At 39.0% G+C, this 23274-nt stretch overlaps 1 pseudogene; it reads right to left on the bottom strand.

The window, feature by feature from the left end:
- Nucleotides 1–4698: 4698 nt before the first annotated feature.
- Nucleotides 4699–23274, bottom strand: part of LOC142455993 (small ribosomal subunit protein uS5 pseudogene) — a 60886-nt pseudogene continuing 42310 nt past the window's right edge.

Here is a 23274-nt window from a genome sequence, read left to right as displayed (position 1 = left end):
ATGCAAAACTCTTTCAAAATGTCCTGGCATAATACTGTTGGCAAGGGACTATCATAATGCTGTTAATGATGGAAGAGTAACTTTGATTTTGAAATTCTATTACTTAAGATTGTGTTACATTTCCTGCACCTGCATAATGCTGAAGTTTGTCAGTATAATAATAGTGGACATTTCCTTCAAGGTACTTTATCTGTCCATTTTTTAAACAGATATGGGAATTGGAACCTGAATATGCTACGTTAGTCCTTTTGATTATCTTCCAAGTGCTAAATTCTACAGCAAATATTGAGAAACCCATTGGATATGTTCTTAAAAATCTGGTACCAATTAATTTCCATTTGTACTTTTAATAAAAACACGTGTTCTTGATATAAATTTGAAGTGAATCCATTATTTAACCACTATATTAATTAATAGGAAGGATATGAATTGCCTGCTGATATTGCATGCCTATATTTTGAAGCATACAATTATCTTTTCAGTAAGAGGCAATAATATTGCATTAGTCAATTTTCTAAGAATCATTATGCATTGTTGATTTTTTATTACATACATATGCAAAATTAAGTTAGGTATAGCAAAAGTAAGTACAGAAAGTTATTCATTTTGCCAATTTATTTTTTAAAATTACAACACATTAAGCAATTATTCTCACAATACACTTCGTTTCTCCAGTGCATCTGGATTTCTCTTCTTACACATACATGCACATGCACAATTTAGACTTTCAGGATAAAATGTATCAGTGTCGCAGTGGCCTCTCAAATCTTCTGTCACTAAAGTAAAATAAGAAAGCTTAAAATAATGAAGAATACGAAGATTGTCAATATCACTTATTTCTAGAATCTAGACATTTCTACCAGCCAAAGATCCAAGGAACGGAGAGGCAGAAAAGCTATCCATTGTTGAGAGGACTGGCTTCTCTCCCTGGAAATCCATAGAGTCCAGGCCTGTTTGCCGGCAGCCCAGCAGTTTGCAGATTTAAAAAATTAGACAGCCGTATCGTTCCTGTTAAATTTCTTTTAAAATTTCTAGATCTACACGTTACCGATCCTACTCTTCATCCATGTGAAGCTTCCCATGTCAGTATGGAAGAGAGGGGCTGAAAGAAAGGGACCTGCTCATGGTATCCTGAGATGCATCAGAAATGCTCCTAGAGCATCCTGGGCACTAAGGGGAAGAAGAGAGCATTACTATGGAGAAGGGAAGTGCCCAGATTTCTGAGACAATATGAACTGAATCTCAGGACTTCCCTTTGAAGAACAGCATTTGTGTACATGCATGATAATAGGGGGGGTCATTTACATATCGTTGTCATTTTCCTAACTGCATAAGAGAGAATCCCAGCAGCAGGCAGGAGCTGGGGGCTTATAGAACTATATTTCACCATCAATCAATAACAGGAACTGTAAGAGGAGAACAGGCTAGGTTGCAAATCAATGGGCCAACATAGAAAAAAGGTTTCTGACATCGGGACTGCATTGGATGAGGAAGATTAACATTATACAGATATAACAAGCGGGAACAAAAGGGCATTGACGGTTCACTGATAGAATACATGTCTTCCATGTGAAAGACCTCATTCTGGGAAATTCTCCTCACAGGCAGTCAACCTTATCTGTCAATGGAGGCTCATGCATTTCTGTGATGCTGGACAAGTTTCAATGAAGTTTCATTGATCCTGGATTGGAGAGCATGTTGCTCCTTTATGCATGAGCAGGACAGACACCCATGCAGCAAGGCAAACAAAAGCAACTTAAAAATTGGAAAACACCGAAGAATTTTAAAAATGCTTTAAAATCTCGAGGGGAGGATAAAGTTGAATATTAAGCTTTCCTGTGTAAATATGGATCAAAGTTGTTTACTACTGTATTCTTTTAAATTGTCAGTTAGAACATAGGCTTTTTGTTTTCCTATAAAAACTTCTGTATCTTTCACATTCTCTTTAAGGGATAATTATTTCTAAAATGCATTAATTTATTTCAAGTATTAGGGGATTTTTAAAAATAAATTAAGGTACAATCTATCTACTTCTAATGTAGAGGAAATCTTTTCTGCCTTCTTTTTCTAATATAACATTTTACAGCGGCACAGTCTACATCGGCAATATTTTACAGTGGCACATGCAATTGGTTTGTCTTTATGAAAAATCTATTTTTTCCTTTGATTCAACAATTTTACATAATAACACCTAATACTACTTGAGAGACTTCTTTGTTAAGAAGACACTTACGAATAGATTTTTGCTTAATCGTCACCACTGTTCTGAGACATAATTTCTCTTCCTGCTTTACTGGTGTGCATGGAACATCAGGAGAACGAATCTCAAGCAACTGTACGGTGGCACAGAGACCGCATAGGTCTTTTGATGTCAATGGAGGCATTCTCGCCGTATCACACTTCCTTGCACAATTTGCATCACTCTATAGGGTGTAACCTAAGACCAAATCCACTGCTGTGGAAGCAATTCCAACTCATCACATCCCTACAGGACAGAGCGGAGCTGCTCCTCAGGTTCTGAGATTGAAGATCATCACAGGAGCAAAGAGCCTTGTCTTTCTCCCTCAGAGAGAGCTGATGGGTTTGAACTACACACCTTTCGTTTAGCAGCCAAATGCTTTTAAATTCCTTGAACAACAGAGTTCAGGGGAACCCCAAAGAGAAGCGAGTCTTTCGGTCGATGTAGTAGAATGTTTAGCCTCGAGTTTTTCGTGCAGCAAAGGTAAAGAAGAGCGGTTTAGGACACAAGCAATCTGGAAGGAGCTCTGGTGAGGCCTCCACAGTTACTCCCCTACTCGCTGTGTTTTGAAGCTCATTTCCTGCTCATCTCCCATGAGCTCATTCACCATTAAAACCAGCCCCCACCACGGTAGACTCAACTGCCATCCGAGGAAGAAGTTAAAATGAACTAGACATGTGTTGTATATTAGGAATTTAAGAGCTTCCTTACCCTGTTCAGAAGTTCTTTTGTCTCCCCTTTAGTCAGAAGTGTTATCTCTCCCTTTTCCCTGTGCCAATGAGTGAACCCAGTACATGTAACCATGAAAGAACACACAATGTAGCAAAAGCAATATAGTTTTGGAAAGCGACAGACCTGTTAACTCACGTGGGAGTTGTCCTTGAGAAAGTACCTGGCATAATGAATGTCATTTCTCACAAAATTCTGAACCTGTCTATTTAGAAATGGAGAAAATTAGTATTTAAAATGTTACAAAAGTTTTTAATGTCATATACTGAATGCATACATGTGTTATATATCTTATCCTTAACCTAGCTATCAATGGGCATAGCTGCTATTAATGAACACAAAATAATTATGTGCATTAGGTGGAGGTGAATGAGGAAATTCAGAATTCTTTTAAGTTATCTTAATGCAACATAGAAGGAAACAATGCTCTAGATACCAGTAAATCTAGGCTAGTCATTATGAGATCCTTGCTCCCCCAAAGGGGCAGTGAAAAATGCCTATTGCCCATTGAGGGGGGGGTCTTCCAATTCCCCCCCCCACTTTTTAACCTTTTATCAGCACATTTTCTTACCCATTTTTCCTTTAATGGCTCAGCACATGCTATTTAGCATGAGCACATGGCTGTCTAGTTAGTATATTAACCCTGGGAGAGAGGGGCTCTGGTAGCCTTAACCCATGGTTTAAATTGGACCACGTGGGCATCTATTGAAATGATAGGAACTATGAATGTTGAGGGGAAGCCTGTGGGGGGGTGCATGAGAGTGTGTACTGCACGCATGTGTGAGGGCTTATGATTATTTTGTTAGTCCGGTTGACTAGAGAAACAAATCCATGGACACTCATATATGTGTATAAGAAAGAGCTTTATATATAAGAGCAGTTGTATATTGAGAAAACATCCCTGCCCGGTCCATCAGTCCGATACCTATCTATAAAGTCCTCTTCAGATTCATGAAACACATGCAATGATGCCAACTTCAGGATGATCACAGGCCAGTGGGTTGGAAGTCTTGTGGATCCTGTAGGATTGTAAGTATGTCAACACTGGGAGGGGTCTCCATATGGCTTCTCTGGCTCCAGAGGTCTGGCTCCATCAGCCTCTCTCCATACATCTTCTCCACAGGGATGTCTTGCAGGGAGTAAGGAGAGAGAGAGAGAGAGAGAGTCTTCTGTCTCCGAGGAGAAATACAGGAGTCCTCAAAATCTTCAGGAGAAGGCCATGTCCACACAGAAGCCTCATTGGCTATAACCTGGTTGACAGTCTAGACTCCTTCACGCCTTCACTCTTAATCCTCTGATTGACACTGGATTATGTAACTACCACAATTATGCTTGTAGGAACAGCATGAAACATTTAGGAGAGAATTGATATAAGTTTGGGTGAAGACATGTAGTCATGATTAGCAAAATTGAACTGGTCGGAGCTGGAGGGAGGCCAGAAAAAGCTTTCATAACATCGGAGCTACTTGAACTAAGAAACAATAGATGAGTTAGTGTTCATTAGGGTGCTAAGAAAAGAAGAACAATTTAAGAAGCCACCGAGATCAAACAGTGGAATGATAAAATAAACAAGTCACTGGAAATAATTTATTATCACTGGAATTTAGAGAGCAAAAGAGCCAAATAGAGACTTATTGGAAAGTTTAGTTATTGGGAAGGTACAGTAGGTAATAGAAAGATGGAAAAAACCTGTAAGAACTAAAGGCTGTTTGCTTTTTTTCAGCCTCAATTCACTTTATTACATTTTGTATAAAATTGACTATGTGGTAGCCACAGCTGGAGCCTGGGTCCTCTGCATGGAGACTCTGGTGTGGGTCTTCACAAGATGCTCAGTGAATTCATGGTAGGGAGACTTGGTGAACACGGTCTCTTTCCAGAGGTCAGGGGTCAGATAGCTGTACGTCTTGGAGATGGCATCAAAGGTGGCTTTGGCAAAGTTGCCCAGGGTGGCTGTGCAGCCCCTAGCCGACGTGTAGCATTCATCAATCCCTGCCATCATCAGCAGTTTCTTGGGCACAGGGGCTGAGACGATGCCAGTGCCCCTGGGGGCAGGGATGAGTCGCACCAGCACAGACCCACAGCGGCCGGTCACCTTGCAGGGGACCCTGTGGGGCTTGCCAATCTTGTTGCCCCAGTAGCCTCGCCGCACCGGGACAATGGACAGCTTGGCCAGGATGATGGCCCCTCAGATGGCGGTGGCGACTTCCTTGGAGCACTTGACACCCAGGCCAACGTGCCCATTGTAGTCCCCGATGGCAACGAAGGCCTTGAACCTGGTGCGCTGGCCGGCTCGGGTCTGCTTCTGCACAGGCAGGATCTTTAGGACCTCGTCCTTGAGAGCCATCCCCAGGAAGAAGTCAATGATCTCAGACTCCTTGATGGGCAGGGAGAACAGACAGATCTCCTCCAGGGACTTGATCTTCATGTCCTTGACCAGACGACCCAGCTTGGTGACAGGGAGCCACTCCTTGTCTTCGGCTTTGCCCCCGCGAGCCCCGCGGCCTCGTCCACGGCCCCGACCCCGGCCGCGACCGAAGGCTGTTTTTTAATGTAAGGAAGTTAAGGAAGGAAGACGTTTAAGGTGCTTAAAGTCATTCATTGTATTTGCTTTTTTTTTTTGATAGATTAGCAAATTAAAGTGGAAAGCATAAAGAGTTTAAATCTTCTAAAGAGAATGAGCTCATTTTTTAACAGATCACATTTTATATATATCTTTGGCAATTAAAAAGGTTGAGCTTTGGAAAATTATATTTAGTATATTTGAGCTACATAAAAACACGTTGAAATTGTACAATCCAATAGATATTTGCATTTGTGTTTGAAAGAATTTATAATGTTGAGCTTCTCTCTGCCCCATCTTACCCAAACTTTTCTTGTACTTTTGTGAAATTAATAATTTTACAACATGATTAAATTCATCTAAGAAAGCAACGTGTCCCGGTGGTTCTGTGGCCCTCGTTTTGGACTGGGTACTGCAAAGTCAGCAGCTCAAACTCACCAGCCACTGCTGTGGAAGAGCATGTCTGCCCCTGTGATGAGGTTCACCATTTCAGAATCCCCGTACAAGACAGCCACGAGTCAGAGGGTACTTGGTGGTAATGGAATAGAAGACGATATTTTAGTGTACATCAGTGAATACACAAAACCATTTAAAATGGGTGAATTTTAGGGTTGTAAATTATATCTCAATAAGTTTGATAAAAAAGTACACCAACAAATGGGCCTTGAGTCTCCACTCTGCACTTCCCCCTTCATTCACTATGGCATATATATACATATATATATACACACACATATATACATATATACACATATTCATCCCCTCATAGAGGGGTTTAGGGGAGGAGTTAGGTCAGTCAGGGTGCGATGTAGTACCTATGAAGAATACAACCTTCCCCCAGATCCTGGATGCTTCCTCCCCCGCAACTACCATGATCCGAATTCTACCTTGCAGGACTGGATAGGGTGGAGGTTGTAGACTGGTGCATATGGGAGCTGGAGGCACAGGGAATCCAGAGTGGACGATACCTTCAGGACCAGGGGTGTGAGGGGCGATGCTGGGAGAGTGGAGGGTGAGTGGGTTGGAGGGGGGGAACTGATTAGAAGGATCCACATGTGACCTCCTCCCTGGGAGATGGATGGCAGAGAAGGGGGGAAGGGAGACTCCGGATGGGTCAAGATATGACAAAATAACAATCTATAAATTATCAAGGGATCCTGAGGGAGGGGGGGGCTGGGAGGGAGGGGAAATAAAAAGAGGACCTGATGCAAAGGGTTTAAGTATTGAGCAAATGCTTTGAAAATGATTAGGGCAAAGAATGTACGGATGTGCTTTATACAATTGATGTATGTATATGTATGGATTGTGATAAGAGTTGTATGAGACCCTAATAAAATGTAAAAAAAATTTTTAATAGATGTACTTGACTCTAGCCATACCATTTTCAAAGCCATCCAACAAAACCACAAAATCTCAATAAAAACACATAATGTTTTATTTCCAAAAAAAAAATAAATAATGTACACTGAAAAATGGTATGATATGGTCAGCAGAGTATTTTCGGGCAGGGAAAGCAGCAGACATCAATTTCCACAATAAAGGATTTCCACGAGGTGGAAGTGTTAATTATTTAAATTTTTATTTCTTTACATGTAAGTATTTAAAATTCCATAGTTAAAATTATAATTATGAAAATCAGAAGACAGTCATTTTAAAATAATTGAGAAAAATTAATCCCCAAAGTACCTAGAATTCAATGTTAGTGTGTAACTTTTTATATTCCATTAAATCAAAATAATTTTTATAATGAAGTTCAGATGAGCTTATGAAAACTGCATAGACACAATTTTTGTAATGTAGTGTAAATCTGTTTACTTTGATTATTTTAAGCATAATTTCACATCTAAATGAATGATTATTTGAATCATCTCATGAGATGTGTTAGTGTGCTTAAACAAAATGTGCAGAAGATGGCGAAAAGATTCACAGTATTTAAGGCACTTATGAAAATGGAAGCATTCAGCTTCACAGGATAATGAAATATTTTAATTGTGCCTTTCAAATTTGCCATTTAAACTGTTTGCGTTCTAGGGCAGAAATCCAACAATTGGATACAGCATAAATGGTACTACAGTTTTTAAATGAGTTATGAGCAATAGGTTGAATGAAAGTGGCTTTCCAAATTTGTGAGTGTGAAGTTTGCCATGGGGATATGAAGAGAAATTAAGAAGGTAGTAAATACAGAACATAATAAAATAAATATTTCTTTATGCAATGGCAAGTCACCATGTAGAATTCATAGGCAGAGTTAGAGAAGTAAATTAATATTGAGTGATGGCATTTTCTGAGTGAGGAAGTTAGTTTATTGTGCCAACCTGGTCGATAAACACATATGGGGTTAATTGAAGTGTGGAAGGATAAATGGTTCCGTGAGCCTTTTTAGTTCTCAGGTCTCTTGCTTTGTGATGGTCGGGTCAGGGGGAAGCTGCTTTAGCCAATTATTTGCTTTAGCGGACAAGGCTCACTTTCTGCAAGACATCCCTGAGGAGAAGCCACATAGACCTACCCCAGTGCAGCCCTGGGTGCTGGAGCAGCCATGTGGAGACCCCGGCCAGCGCTGAGATGCTTACACATTCACTGATTTGGCTTTTCTCCTGCAGTTGGCGTCATAGTGTGTGTTTTGTGAGATGGAGGAGGCCTTTGTGGATTGGTGTCAGACATATGGGTTAATGTTGGACTGTGGTCTTGGGCAGCACTGGGTTGGGATGTTTTTTGATGCACACTTAACCTTTATATAAAACGTTCTCTTATGCATGAGTTTCTGTAGATTTGTTTCTCTAAAGTACCCAGACTAACACAATTAGTAGTAAAAGAGGTTTCTGTTAAATAGAACATTGATAGAGGTGCTCTCAAAGAGATTGTAATGAGTGAACCACGTTAAAAGCTGAACAAAAGCCAACAAATTCCAGAAAATTACATTTGGTCCTAAAATATAATATATATTTGGTCTTTGAGATTTAAGATGCATTTTTGAGGAATAAATGGCATGAGACTAACAAGATTATTTACCTATCAATGTTCAATTATCTATGTCCTGCCCTAGATGTTACAGCCTATATTTTGTTTGTGCCAATCCTTCATTTATACGAGAGGCTCTCTCATCTGGAAATGACATAGAAATGACGTGGGTTAAGTGAATAACTGTTATTTGACACCACAAAAGACACTTTTTCTGAGACTATGACCTGAAGCTTCTAGTTCATGGGTAGCTGGCATTTCCCAATGATCCTGGCACAGTTGTTGCAGGGGCTCATCCATAAGCATCCCCTCAGTGGTCAAGGTGCCTAGTCTTGCCAGTCCTAGTTCACTCCCTAGGATTCGCTGCTTGAAGGATTCCTTCCTTTCTTCCTTGTTTCATCCTAACCTCCTTTCCTCCTTCCATCTCTCTCGCTCTCTCTTTATCTCCCTCTCACTTTTCCTTTTTCCTTGTCTGGTTGGAACATACCAATTGTGCTAAAGAGTTAATCTTCCAGGTAGCAGTCCCCAACGAATGACTAATAGAAATTGGTGGATAAAATAGGTGAAATTGGAAGAAAAATGCCACGGTTAGGAGAATTCTATGATAGGCTCTAAGGCATAGGCATTGAACAAGAGGGAGTTCACGGTGTATAGCTGATTGACCACTGGTGATGGTCGGTGTTACAGATCAACTTGATCAGGCCACATTTAGCAGCTCTTCTGTAATGCTACTCCATTTTGTGATCTCATGAGACCAACCAAATAGTTGTAAGGGACATTTCATTGCGGCTGTGGTCTTCATCCCGATATATGTGGATATTTGGTGAAAGCTTGAACTCTCCCACAATCCTGCATTTGTCTTGTTATGGTCCTCGAAACCCTGGGTCTTGTGTGATTAGAAACTTTCCGTCTGTCTCTTGTCTTGCAGATTGTAGGTTAGTCAGACCCTGCGACCAAATGATTCCGAAGTCACCGACCTATTACCAGACCCACAGATGTGTGATCATGCTAGAGTCCACAATTTCATAAACTTTTTCATCTATCTATGTATCTATCTATCTATTATAGATGTATGTATTATTTACTGTGTGTGACTAGCTTTGACCAGCAAACACACAGCCTAGGGACATCAGTGGATTCATTTTTGTGGCTTTGTTCCCTTCCTCTACTTCCCAATTTCTTTCTTTCTTTTTTTTACATTTTATTAGGGGCTCATCCACCTCTTATCACAATCCATGCATATACATACATCAATTGTATAAAGCACATCCATACATTCTTTTCCCTAATCATTCTCAAAGCATTTGCTCTCCACTTAAACCCTTTGCATCAGGTCCTCTTTTTTTCCCCTCCTTCCCTTCTCCCCCCTCCCTCATGTGCCCTTGATAATTAATAGATTATTATTTTGTCATATCTTGTCCTATCCAGCATCTCCCTTCACTCCCTTCTCTGTTGTCTGTCCCCCAGGGAGGAAGTCACATGTAGATCCTTGTAATCGGTTCCCCCTTTCCAACCCACCCTCCCTCTACCCTCCCAGTATCGTCCCTCACACCCCTGGTCCTGAAGGGATCATCCGCCCTGGATTCCCTGTGCCTCCAGCTCCCATATGCACTTACTTGTTTCCTTCATATGACCTCTTGCATCAATGAACTACTCTTGTCTAACAAGCTACCCCCAAGCTGAGGCCTTTGCTTATCTATGTTGGCTGGGTTCAATGAATGGTTTACCCATGATCTCAAGTGAGATCACTGTTAGAACTGTTTTAACTGAAACCTGAACTGAAGTCTGGAACATCCCAGATGTCTTCCATCACCACGTGGTCTGTCAGCTGCTGTGTGGAACAGCTCGGGGCTCTCTGTCTCTCAAGAGGTCTCTAGTGTACACTAGTACTAAATCCTTGGATTGTTGGATGTGTATTTGAGTAGCTCAGAATTATGGCTTTTAAATTTTGCATAGAAAATGAGGTTATTGCTGTTGTTAGAAGCTATGGAATCACTTCTATGGTGACTTCATGTCAACAGAGTAGACCTGCTCTGTAGCCTTTCCTCGGCTGTCGAGGAGCCCCGTTTTCGTAAGTGCCTCTGGTTGGATCTAACCTTTCTGCTATCCATCTAGCTCTTAACCTTTAGTGCCCACATTCTACAGTGTTCTGCTAAATTTCTAATATTGTTCCTATAGTTTTTAGAGTGTGAGCAGCATGGATCACTGAATATGATGGTGAATCTTTAAGTCCACTTTCATTTGGAATGTGCTATATTTAGTAGGAAAAATAAATCTTGCAAATTCTAAAAATTTTGCCTCTTATCCTCATTTCTCACAGCAATATCAAATGTATGCTCTTTGTTTGCAGGGTAGGGGCCTCTTTGCTGCCTTCTCTCCTCTTATTAAATATCTCACCTGTTTTTTGTCATCATTTTCTTTGTATCTCTGGCTTGCTTGTCCTTTCTCAAACTCTCCTCTATTTAATTCAAGTATTTCCTCAGGGGACATTTCAAAGATTCACCTTTTCTATCTGAACGCATGTACACTTTTATAATTACAAAGTGAACAGAAGCCCTATTGATTATTATATCATTTCTATTCCCCACTGGAAAGCCTGAGCAAAGAGAAAAGCCTGATAGGAAACTTGGAAAATTGCATTGTAATTTATAATGTGAATAAAAAGACAAACAAAAAACAGCTTGAAAATACTCAAAGATTATGAAAACAATTATAATATTTTATCATTTCAGGAAAAAAACTAAAAATAATATATGGTGGATATATGTTAAAATTAATTTAAATTGCAACCACACTAATATGATCTACTATGCTTCCCTGCTTCCATTAAAGCTTTAGAGAATTTGGCTTAGTATTCATCCATTTCAGTGACATTGACATAGTATTTTGCATTAATACATTTTATCTTTTTATGCACTCTTGAATTAGAATTTTATGAAAAGATAAGTTTAGGTATTGAAAAGAATCACAATTTTAGAAACAATCACAGTTATCTTTTTTTAAATCAAGTAATGTAGTTCCATGATAATACTAGGTTTACATTATAAGAAATTCTATGGCATTGCTGAGTAGGGATGAAGTTTTAACTTGCTAACTCGCCTCAAAATGAATCAAGAAGCTCATTGATTGGCAGAAACTCTCAATTTACCAAACTATATTTCAATGATTGCACATTTTTAAACTCAGCTGTCTTTTATCCATCAGGTTTACATATATATATATATGTTCTGTTGTCATGGTTAGGTGCCATCAAGTCCTGCTAACTCATAGTAACCCTCTGAAAACAGAACAAAAGGCTGCCCAGTCCTGCACCATCCTGACCGCTGTTCTTATGCCTGCCAACACTGTAGCAGCCTCTGTGTCCACCCATCTATTCAAAGGCATTCATCTTTTTCACAGCCCCTCTGCCAAGCATGCTCTCCTTGTCAGGGGACTGGTCTCTCCCAACAACCTGCCCAAAGTCCCTGACACAAATCTCACTATTCTTGCTTCTAAGGAGCATTCTGGCTGTGCTTCTTCAAAGTGAGAGTAGTTATTTCATTTGGGAGATCATGGTAATTTCAGTATACTTCACAAGCATCCATCGTAATTCAAACTTACCAGTTCTTCTTCAGGCTTCCTGATTCGGTGTCCAACTTTCACATGCATTATGAAGTAGTTGAATATGCTATAGCTTGGGGCATGTGTACCTTAGTCCTCAATGTAATATCCTCACTTTTCAACACTTTAAAGATATTTTGTGCAGCAGATTTACCCAAATATTTTGATCACTGAGTTAGTTTATTGTGCCAACCTGGCCAATAAAGACATGTGGGGTTAATGGAAGAGCTAAGGGGCAAATGGCTCAGTGAGCTTTGCCTTTCTAGTTCTTGGGTTTCTTATTTGGTGATGGGTGGACCAGGGAGCATCTGCCTTAGTAGTTCCTTGCTTCAGCTGGCAAGGCTGACTTCCTTCAAGACATCCCCAAGGAGAAGCCACATGGACCTACCCCAATGCAGCCCTGGGTGGTGGAGCAGCCATGTGGAGACCCCTGCCAGCGCTGAGAAGCTTACACATTCACTGACTCAGCTTTCCTCCTGCAGTTGGCGTCATTGTGTGTGTGTGTGTGTGTGTGTGTGTGTGTTTGAGATGGAGGAGGACTTTGTGGATTGGTGTTGGACATATGGGTTGGACTTTGTGGATTGGTGTTGGACATATGGATTAATTTGGACTTGTGGGCTTGGGCAGGACTGGGTTGAGATGTTTCCTTGATGCACACTTAACCTTTATATAATACTCTCTCTTATACATGAGATTCTGTGGATTTGTTTCTCTAAAGTACCTAGACTGGCACATTTGTTGAATGCTGGGTCCCTGAGCAAGGATTGTGGATACAAAAAAGACAAAAACCTTCATAACTTCAATATTATTGCCCATTTATCATGATATTACTTATCCAGCTATGTGGCTTTAGGTAATCTTTACACTGAATTGTACTTTACACTGTCTGTTCTGAAGACTGCAATCCTTGATCTTTGTCAGCAATTGCTTCAAATATTACCAATTTTCAGCAAGCAATGGTGTGTCATATGAATATTGTAGGTTATTAATAAGCCTTGTTCCAATCCTGAGGTCCCATTCTCCATATAATCCAACTTCTCTGATGATTTATTTAAAGTGCAGATTGAATAGGTATTGTGAGAGGATACAACCCTGATGCGCACGTTTCCTGGTTTTAAACTATGCATTATTTCATTGTTCTGTGTCCTCAGCTTCCTCTTGATTCAACTACAGCTTCTAATGGGCAAATTGTGGCATTCTGGAATTCCCATTTTCTTAAGGAGATCCTTAGTTTGTGATGACTCACACAGCTGACCGTCTTGCATAGTAAATAAAGCACAAGTATCGTTCTGATTTTCTCTGCTTTGAGCCAAGATCCATCCGACTCCAGGCCCTGACTCCACATCCTTCTCCAAATCTGACCTGAAACGATGGCAGCTCCCTGTCAGGGTACTGCTACAACCAATGTTGGATGATCTTCAGCAAAATTTTACTGGTTTGTGATATTGTTCTATAATTTGCACACTCTGCTGGGTTGCCTTTCTCTTGAATGGGCACAACTATGGATCTCTTCCAGTCAGTTGGTTAAGTACCTGTCTTCTAAATTTCCTGGCCTAGACAAGTAAGGGCTTCCAGAGCCTCATAATCTTATTGACACATTTCATTTGGTGTCCCATCACTTACTAAAGCCTCATTTTTGGCTGATACTTTTGTTGCAGTGTGGACTTCCTCATTCAGTTCCATTGGTTTTTGCTCCTACACCACCTCCTGAAAGGGTTGAATGTGCACTAGTTCTTTTTGGTACAGTGACTCTGTGTGTTCTGTCCATTTACTTTTGATGCTTCCTCGATCATTCAATATTTGCCCAAATGATCTTTCAGTATTGCAATTTGAAGTTTGTTCCTTTTCTGTTTTCTGATGCTAGGTCTTTCCACATTGCATTCTAATAGTTTATTCTGTCTTCCAGAGCCATCCTTTGCCGCGTTCCGTTCAGCTCTTTGACGTCATCATGTCTTCCACGTGCCTTAGCTCCTCTACAGTTAAAACGAAGTTTCAGTTTCTTCTGAATCCAAGCTGCATTTTCTCCTTTTCCTGCCTGTATAGTGAGCTTTTTTCTTCTTCATGTATGAAGTTCCTGAGGTCTTCGGCAGTTCATCAGGCCTTCTTTCATTAGTGTTCAACACAGCAAAGCTGTCCTGAGATGCTTTTAGAATTCAGGTGGAATGGATGCAAGCTCGTATTCTGGCTTTCGTGGACTTGTTTTCATCTTGCTCAGCTTCCAGCTGAACTTACATATGAACAATTGATGGTTATCTGTCCCAGTCAACCCTGTTGTCCTCATTCTAACTGCTGATACTGTGTTTCTCCATTGTCCCCTCCCACAGATGTAGTCCACTTAATTTCTTTATATTCCCTCTGGAGAGGTCCATAGGCAACTGTGTAGTTGCAGTTTGTGTTTTTGAAAAAAAGGTATTGGCTGTGAACAATTCTTTCAGAAATTGATCATATGATTGCCAGCTCCATTTCTATCCCCAAGACTATATTTTCCAGCTACTATTCTTTCTCTTTGCTTCCAACTTTTGTATTCTATTTACTAATAGTTATTAATGCATTGTTTTTGACTGCATATTTAATCAATTTCAGAGTGAAGACTTCAGGAGAATTCTTCAATTTCTTTATCACTAGCTTTCATGATTGATGTATACATTTTAATACTTGTATTGACTGGATTTCCCTCACTATGGATAAATACAATTTTATCACTGACAGTATTACACTACAATGAATGAGTCCATTTTTCTTGATTGTGTCATTTCCAGCATAGTAAAACCATATGATTTTCTATTTTAAAAAGGCCAATACTAGTGACTATCAGCTCACAAACACCTAGGATATCCATGTCTGCATTCCATTCCATTGTTATGACTCCCAATATCCCTCGATCCCTATTTCATAGATTTCATATACAGATTATTAGTCAACGTTTCCAGGCACTTCTTCTCAGTTTGAGTCCTGCTCCATCAGTGGCCGAAGTTCCCAAAGCCATTCCTCTTACCAGAAATATTCCATTCTTGCCATGCTGGTTGATTTATCTCGAGAAGGCAGCTCTGCCTTAATCATACTTTTAGAGTGCATTCTCACCTGGAGGGCTTATCTTCTGGCAGTAACTCTCACAAAGTTCTACTTCTATTTCGTAGGCCTTCAATATCTGACAATATTTAGATGCTATATATGAGTTTCAGAGGCTAATCCTCCAAAGTGGACAGCGTATTTCTTCTTTATGATCAGTTCTTTTCATGGAAACTCCACCAAAACCTGTTCCCTTTGAGTGGCCTTGCTGACATTTGAAATTCGAAGCTTTCAGCATCAAAGCAAAACATAAGCCACCAGAGTATGACAGAGAGACATACAAGTTGTAGATATTAGCAAACATTTTCCTACTCAGTGATCCAATGAAGAATATTTATGTAAAAAATATAAACAATAATTTCTTAATCTTCAGATAAGTACTTGCTGTAATACTTTGGTCCAAAAATACATGTCAAAGGTATTTATGCTGAAGAAAATTTACTATTGAGTTACTCCACTCACTCACATAGCATTATATTACTAACTTATTTACCACATAAGTTATTATATGTGGTCTTACTTTTGAGAGAAGGAAATAGGGGGAAAAATCAAGAAAGTGTTTTCTAAATAGCCTCGGTTGTGGAAATTTCTCAACTTAAGTGGAAACATAGATTTACCCATTCAATTCACATTAATCCTTACAAAAATTTACTTATGTACATTATACATAAAATAAACACAAGAAGATTCTGAAAGGCTGTGTACCAAAGGAAAAACATCAACCAAGTATGAATTCCTTGATCTATCCTCACCTGTGTGGATGAATGAAGCTGGCAATGAATACAAATCATATATGAAGGTGTACTCCCCCCAATGCTCCCCCCCCCTAAAAAACCCTGAAAAGTACCGCTGGGCAAAGCTTTCATAGTACACATTTTTCCCCACTAGACAACCATTGAACAACTCACTATCAGCTAGTTCCCCCCATGGCATCTCCTTTGAAGGTTCTGTCTGGTCACAGTGACATTTTTAGTAAAAGCAGTTTTGCTTGAACCTTGTTTTTGTGATGGAGGATTTGATAGAGCAGCATGCAGCTGTGGAATTTTTTGTCCTGCTCATGAAAAAATGCCGCAGAAACTGTTGTGATGTTGAACACAGCTTACAAGGACACCCCTATGGGAAAAACTCAAGTGTATGAGTGTTTTGCTCCTTTCAAAAAATGGGAAATGTTCATTGAGGACAAACTTCATTTTGGAAGGCTGTCAACTTCGGAATGGATGGAAATGTTGACAAAGTTCATGCACTTGTGCTCAAAGACAGATCGTAGACCATCACAGAGATGGGAAAATTCTCTGGAATATCCGGGAGATCGGGTCAGCATATTTTAATGGAAGATTTGGGAAGGAGAAAGGTTACTATGAAATTTGTGCTTTGGGTTCTGACTGACCAGAAAAAGAGCATCAAGTGGAAACAGGCTGTGCTCTGAAAGAACAGCTCCAGAGTGTCCCAGACTTCTTTTCCCCAAGGGCATTAATGATGATGAGACGTGGTGCTATTCTTATGAGTCCCAAAGCAAACATCAATCAAGTCAGTGGAAGATACCAGCATCACCTCATCCAAAAATAGCTCTTCAAGTGAAATCAAAGATCAATAAAATGATGTGAGGGGGACAGTGCATTTGGAGTTCATTCCACCAGGTCAGACTGTTAATCAAGCTTTCTATTTGGAGGGCCTGAAAAGACTGTGTAGCAGTGTACGACACCAAGGGCAGATTTGTGACAGATGGAGAATGGTTTTGCCACCACGACAATGCACTCACTCGCTCAGCCATCTCAGTGCACCAGTTTTTGACAAAACACAGCGTGCCTCTCTTACCCCCATGTACCTTACTCACCTGACCTCACTCTGTGTGACTTATTTTTGTTTCTGCAGATGAAGAGGGACATTAAAGGTAGAATTGAAGTACAATAAAACAAAACAGGGAATTGCTGTCAGCCATCCAAACGCAGGGTTTGAAAAATGTTTCTAAGAATGGAGTTGCAAAGAAAGAAAGAAAAAGAATGGAATTGCAGATTTGACAAATGTATTAAATGTAATGGAGAGTACTTTGAAGGTGATAAGGTTGTTTGTAAACTATTTATAATACACGGCTTTGAAAAAATGTTCTTGTTTTAAATATACCATATATAGAACCAAAAAGAGCCAAAACAATAGCAATAAAGAATCCATTATCATTAGCAGTATGATCAGAGAAAGAGTAGCCTAGAAAGGTAGACAACATGACACTATTTGCTCTCCACAAGAGCAAATAGACATGTTTAGACATGACACTCTTTTTCTATCAAGTAGGACCAAGAAAAAAATTGCCAACAATGGCTTAATGGGGGGCAGGAATAAGCTTCCATCCTTGCCAACCTTTAATATGTTGTTCTGAAACCTTTCAACTGGAACACCATTAGAAGATGTCCCGGAAAGAGTCAGGATTTTCCACTCTGGAAATTATGAACCCACTGAGCTCTCTCTCAGTTTTATCAACGAAGCCTGACTTCTCTCAGCCATTGCAACATAGAGGAAGATCTAGTAGGGAGCCCAGCTGTCCACTACCAGTGAATAGTAATATGACCACTCATGTCTTCCTGTACTACACTTACTCATATGAAAATCGGGTCTGAGTAAAACTCAAATCACACTGTCATCAAGTTGGTAACAACTCATGGCAAACCTGCAGGACAAAACAGAGTGGCCTTTGTGTGCATCCAGACTGTATTCTATTGCAGTACTAGAAAATCATCCATGTTCTCGTGGGGAGCAAATAGTGGTTTCAAACTGCTGACCTTGTGGTTAGTAGCTCAACAGCTAAGCCACTATCCCAAGTGGGTAGCATAGATTTTTTCACCACTCAGTAGGAATGAGAGTACTTACACTTTCTTGCCTAAGGTAAAGTCAGAGAGAGCTAACAGAAAGTGTGTGAGATTCAGTGTTTTATAGTACCCCAAATTCCCAGTATTCAATAAATACTAATTAATCAAATTAAGAACAGTAAGATCTCAAAATGAATAAAAAAGATAATTATGAAATAAGTACCAAAACAATAGTGATCGTGAAACTATCTAATAAGGATTTTCAAGCAGTCATAAAAAAGTACTTCAATGAGCAATTATAAACACACTTGAAAGAAATGAAAGAATATTAAAATATAGAAATCTAAGCAATAACTAAACATATCTTACAGAAGATGAAAATACAATAGCTGAATGAAAAACATAACTCAATGGGTGGGTTTAAATATAGAATAAAGAGGATGTAGGGAGAAAATCAGAACTTTAAAAATGGAATAATCGATATTACACAATCTGAGAGAAGGAGGAGAAGAAGAGGAGGAGCAGGAAAAGGAGGAACAGGAAGAAGAGCAGGAGGAGGGGAAAACGTGCACAATAGAAGAAAAGAGAGAAAGAGAACCAAATAAAACAGTTATGTAAGGCAACTAATGTGAAATGGGTCATTTAAATAACTGTATCTATTAAGAACATTTAAATTTAAAATTTCATAAAAGCAATTCCTAGGTTTAGTAGTTTCACTAACAATGCATATTACATAAATAAAGAAGAATTAAAACTGATTCTGCATTGCCTAGGCGTGGTGCAGGGGTTAAGTATGTGGCTGCTAACCAAAATACTGACAGCTTGCATCCACCAACTGAGGAAAAATGAGAGAAAGACAAGTCAGTGACTTCCATAAAGATTTACAGTCTCAGCAACTGTAGGGGACAGTTCTACTCTGTCCTACAGTCTTCCTGTGAATCAGAATGAACTCAGTCACCATGGATTTGTGTTTGGGATTTTCTTGCTTCATTGCGGGTGGATGTAGTTGAATCAGTACTGACTCATAGCCACCCCTGTACAAGAGCATGAAAAAACTTTCCTGTCCTGTGACAGTCTCACAACTTTGGGTATATTTGAACACATTGTTACAGCTTCTGCCTTAATCTATCTCTGGATATTTTCATATTTTATTGTCCTGCTACTTTAGTAAGTCTGATGTCACTTCCCAGGACTCTCCTGATAAACATGTCCAAAGTGTGTTGGATGCAATCTCGTCATTCTTACTTCCAAGGAGCAGCCTGGCCATATTAATTCCAATGCACACTTGTTTGTTCTCTGGCAGTCAACTGTACTTCCAAGAGTCTTCATCGACACCATAATTCAAATGAATAAATTATTCTGTGATCTTCCTTAGTCATTGTCCAATGACAACATGCATATGGGGCATTTGGAAAAAGCATGGCTTAAGTTAGGTACACCGTGCTCTGAAAGTGACGTCTTTGCTCTTTAACACTTCACCAAGGTCTTCAGTAGCATTTTTTTCCATTGCAAAATGTTTGTTTTAATGGTTATTGCTTTCATGAACATTGAATGTATATTTCAGTAAAATTAAATCCTTGACAACTTTAAGCTTCATTTAGCTTGGTAGGGCCAGCTCCAAAGTTGTGAGGATTTTTGTTTGCTTTGAGTTGCAGTCTTGATTGTCATCAACAAGAACTTCAAGTCCTCCTTCCTTTCAGCACACAAGGTTGTTTCATTTGCACATTATAGTACTGTGCCTTTCCCGAATTCTGGTGTCACAGTCTTCGTACAGTCTATCTTTTTGGACAATCTCTTCTAGAACTAAAAAATGCATACCAATTCATTTTGTGATGCTAAATCAATGAACATTTCATCAATACACTTCAATGAACAATGAGGATGCACTATAATAATAAAATATTAGTCAATATAATTCAGCAGTATATAAACTAATTGTACACACCTACCAAGTATAATCAATTCTAGGCATGCATGTCTGATTTAACATATGAAAACCAATAAAGTGTCTCTCAGGGAGTGAGTCTAATAAGGGAGACACTCTGCTGACAAGACACATGACACTACGCTGAATAGAGCCTGTGCCCTGGGAGCTGGAGGAGCCAAATGGAGACCCCTGCCAGAGCTGAGATGCTTCTACCACCACTGGATCTTCAAGACTTTGCACCCACCGGCCTGTGATCTTCCTGCCTTCAGTGTCATTGCATGTGTTCCATGAGTCTGAAGAGGGTTTTATAGATTGGTATCAGACATATATGCTAATTTCAGACTTACAGACTTGATTTTGGACTGGACTGTTTTCTAATGTACAATTATTCTTTATATAAAGCTCTTTCTTACACACACACACACACACACAAAGAATACCAATAAAATAAACTTAATCAAATCTATTTAACTACATCAGCTATAAGAAAATAATAAAAATACACATGAACAAATGAATCCATGCAGGAAATAATTTGATGAAATCTAACTCAGATTCATCATATAATCAATGGAGAGACATTCTGTGATCATGCATTAGAAAACGGAATATAGTAAAGATTCAAAATCACCCAAATGAATATGCAGACAATATCATTACATGTTGTAAAGATATTGTGCTTTAAAAAATTAAAAACGTATGTCAATCCTGTGTTGAACAAGTCTTTCAGCACTATCTTTCAGACAGCACATGTGCACTTTGTGTTCCTCTGTCACATTTTGATATTTCTCACAATATTCCAAAATTCTTTATAATGTTATTCTATACTTAGTAAACTACAGTATAGTGAGACATAACTTTTATAGATACTGGAAACCAAAATGTTGTGAGACTTGCTTTATTGAAATATTTGCTATTACCATAGTCTGTAACAAAACTCATGTCTCTGAGGTATACTGCCTGCATAGTTTTAACATAATTGCTATAAAAATTCAAAGAATCATTTTTGTAGGTATATGCAAATCTATTCCAAAATTTTACATAAACACAACGAAACCAAAAGAACAAATTCACTTTTGTAAAATCGAATAATGTTGGAAGAACTAATCTACTTGATTTAAAGATATAATATAGAACCAGTAGTCAGACTAAGTTGTGTTAGTGTAGGAAAATAGACTCAAATAAATTTACCTAACTTAGCTCTAACAAAGTGTGAAAGAAATTCAATGATGACAAGTAATCTTTTACAGCCTGTATTGTGAAAATAATTGAACATCCATAGTCCAAGAAAGGGGCAAAGATCTAATATTTATATCAGACAGAAATATTTTCATATAAAATAACTCCAAATTTTATCAGACTTAGGTGTGAAGTATAAATACTATAGGACATTTAGGGAAAAAGGAAAACAAAAAAGCAGTAGGAATCCAGCAATATGGAGGAGCCAGTTAACATGCTACACAGCCCCTTTACAACCAAAACATGATAGTCCAAATGAAACTGATACAGGTGATCATCCTGGAATCCTGAAATGCATAGGGAAGAATAAACGAGGGTATTGTATAGCAAGTAGGAGGAGATGCTGAACAAAAGCAGTGAGCCAGGAGGAGATAGAACAGTTGAAATGACAGATGGTCTGACAGTATGACCCTTTTGAACTTTTTCAAGCAGTATTCCACTTAAAATTGGCGTTGCTTGCCGGGACCACACAAAACCCCACAAGGATGGTTGTGATTCTCTTTTTGTTCCCCACACCTTCCTTGAGATTGGGAGTCTGACAAGATACCACACCCGCAAACCTGAAGCTGTGACACTCCTATCCTACCACACAGCTTCTGCTCTGCCTGAAATAAATATATACACCATTGTTGATTGAGCCCTGGGTGCCTGTTCTCCAGGGGAAGAAATAGCACTGAAACTACTTGATAATAAAGAGAAAGGAAGAGAGTTAGGCAACTTCCGGAAACAGAAGGAGCCCTGGCGGCACAGTGAGTTATGCACTGTGTGTTCACAGCAAGGTCAACTGTTTCAACTCACCAGTTTCTCCGGAGCAGAAAGATTGCTTAAAGGTTTACAGCCCTGGAAACACGCAGAAGGTAGTTATATTCCGTCCAAGAGGCTTTCTAGGAGGAAGAATCAACTCAATGACTGAGTTTTGATGTGATTTTGAACAGGGGGAAAGATGCAGGATGCTGCAAACAAAATCAGAGAAAGCATAGACAAATCTCTAGTTGTTCGATCTATGGAACATACCTGAAATAATGTCAACAAGGGATGCCAGCTGAATTTTCTCAAGCCAAGGAATAAAAATAGTTATCAGTATGTAATACAGTGCCTTTTGAGTGTAACCTTTTTAAAGTGAAAAGCATGCTCATTTTCTTTTTAAATATGATTTTTATCAGCATATAATGTCTCTGTTATTGCTATTTTCAACACATTATAAATAAATATTTTGGAAATGCTTGTATTTTGGAAAATGATTATAGAGGATATCTCAAAAACAAATGCTCTTTATGGTACTTAGTGAAATTTTGGGATGCAATGGGATCATAACCAGAGCATACAATTTGAGAGTTACAAAATTTGATATTGGGCACTGTTGAATATAAACGCATTCAACCTGAAGATTATTTTGGCAATGAACTCCCGGCTATCAAGTCAATTCACACTCATCTTGATCTTATAGAGTCATATTCAAATATATCCTCCCTTCCAAAATGCAATACAATGAAACTGAATGAACAGAGATTTAAACATTGATACGGTGCTTGATTTCAACATTAACACACAAACGTTTCTAAACAGAAACTATGAAAAGCATTTTTTTCCAAAAAGTTATTTTAATATTTGTCCTTTTAAAAATCTTTGTCTTTTTCCTGATTAGAAATCATATACTTCCTAAGCACTTGTTTAACCCATCTGAGCATTTAACAGTCAAAGACCTTCTGTGGCAAAGGATGCCCTGGGGCAGCACGGAAATTAATGTTACCTAGAAACAGATCATTTTGGTGAGGCCGTAAATATTGCAATTTTCCTTTTATTTATTATGCAGATAGATGGCATTTTATCCCTTAAGCCAATTGACAGGAAGATTGTCATTATCCTACCACCTCAGCATCAGTTTTCTTGCTTGTACTTTCCTCTAAGTATTAAAAATGTTCTCATCTGTAGCTTTTCTATTTCAATGTTTACTGTCTTGCCACAGATAAATGGATTTAGATCAAAAGTCGAAAATTCAGGTGCCAGTACTTTGAAAACAAGTGTTTAAAGCCAAATTTTTACTTTTGTTAGTTTGTCAAACAGATAACTCTAAAATCCAAACACAGCTGAAGTTGACAAATATATAACACAGAGGATTTGTTTCCAAATAATTTGGATATGCAGTGCTTTC

Source organism: Tenrec ecaudatus, chromosome 9, assembly GCF_050624435.1.
Source record: "Tenrec ecaudatus isolate mTenEca1 chromosome 9, mTenEca1.hap1, whole genome shotgun sequence".
NCBI lineage: Eukaryota > Metazoa > Chordata > Mammalia > Afrosoricida > Tenrecidae > Tenrec > Tenrec ecaudatus.
The sequence above is the reverse complement of the archived record's forward strand: the minus strand, read 5'-3'. Positions and strand labels throughout refer to the sequence as shown.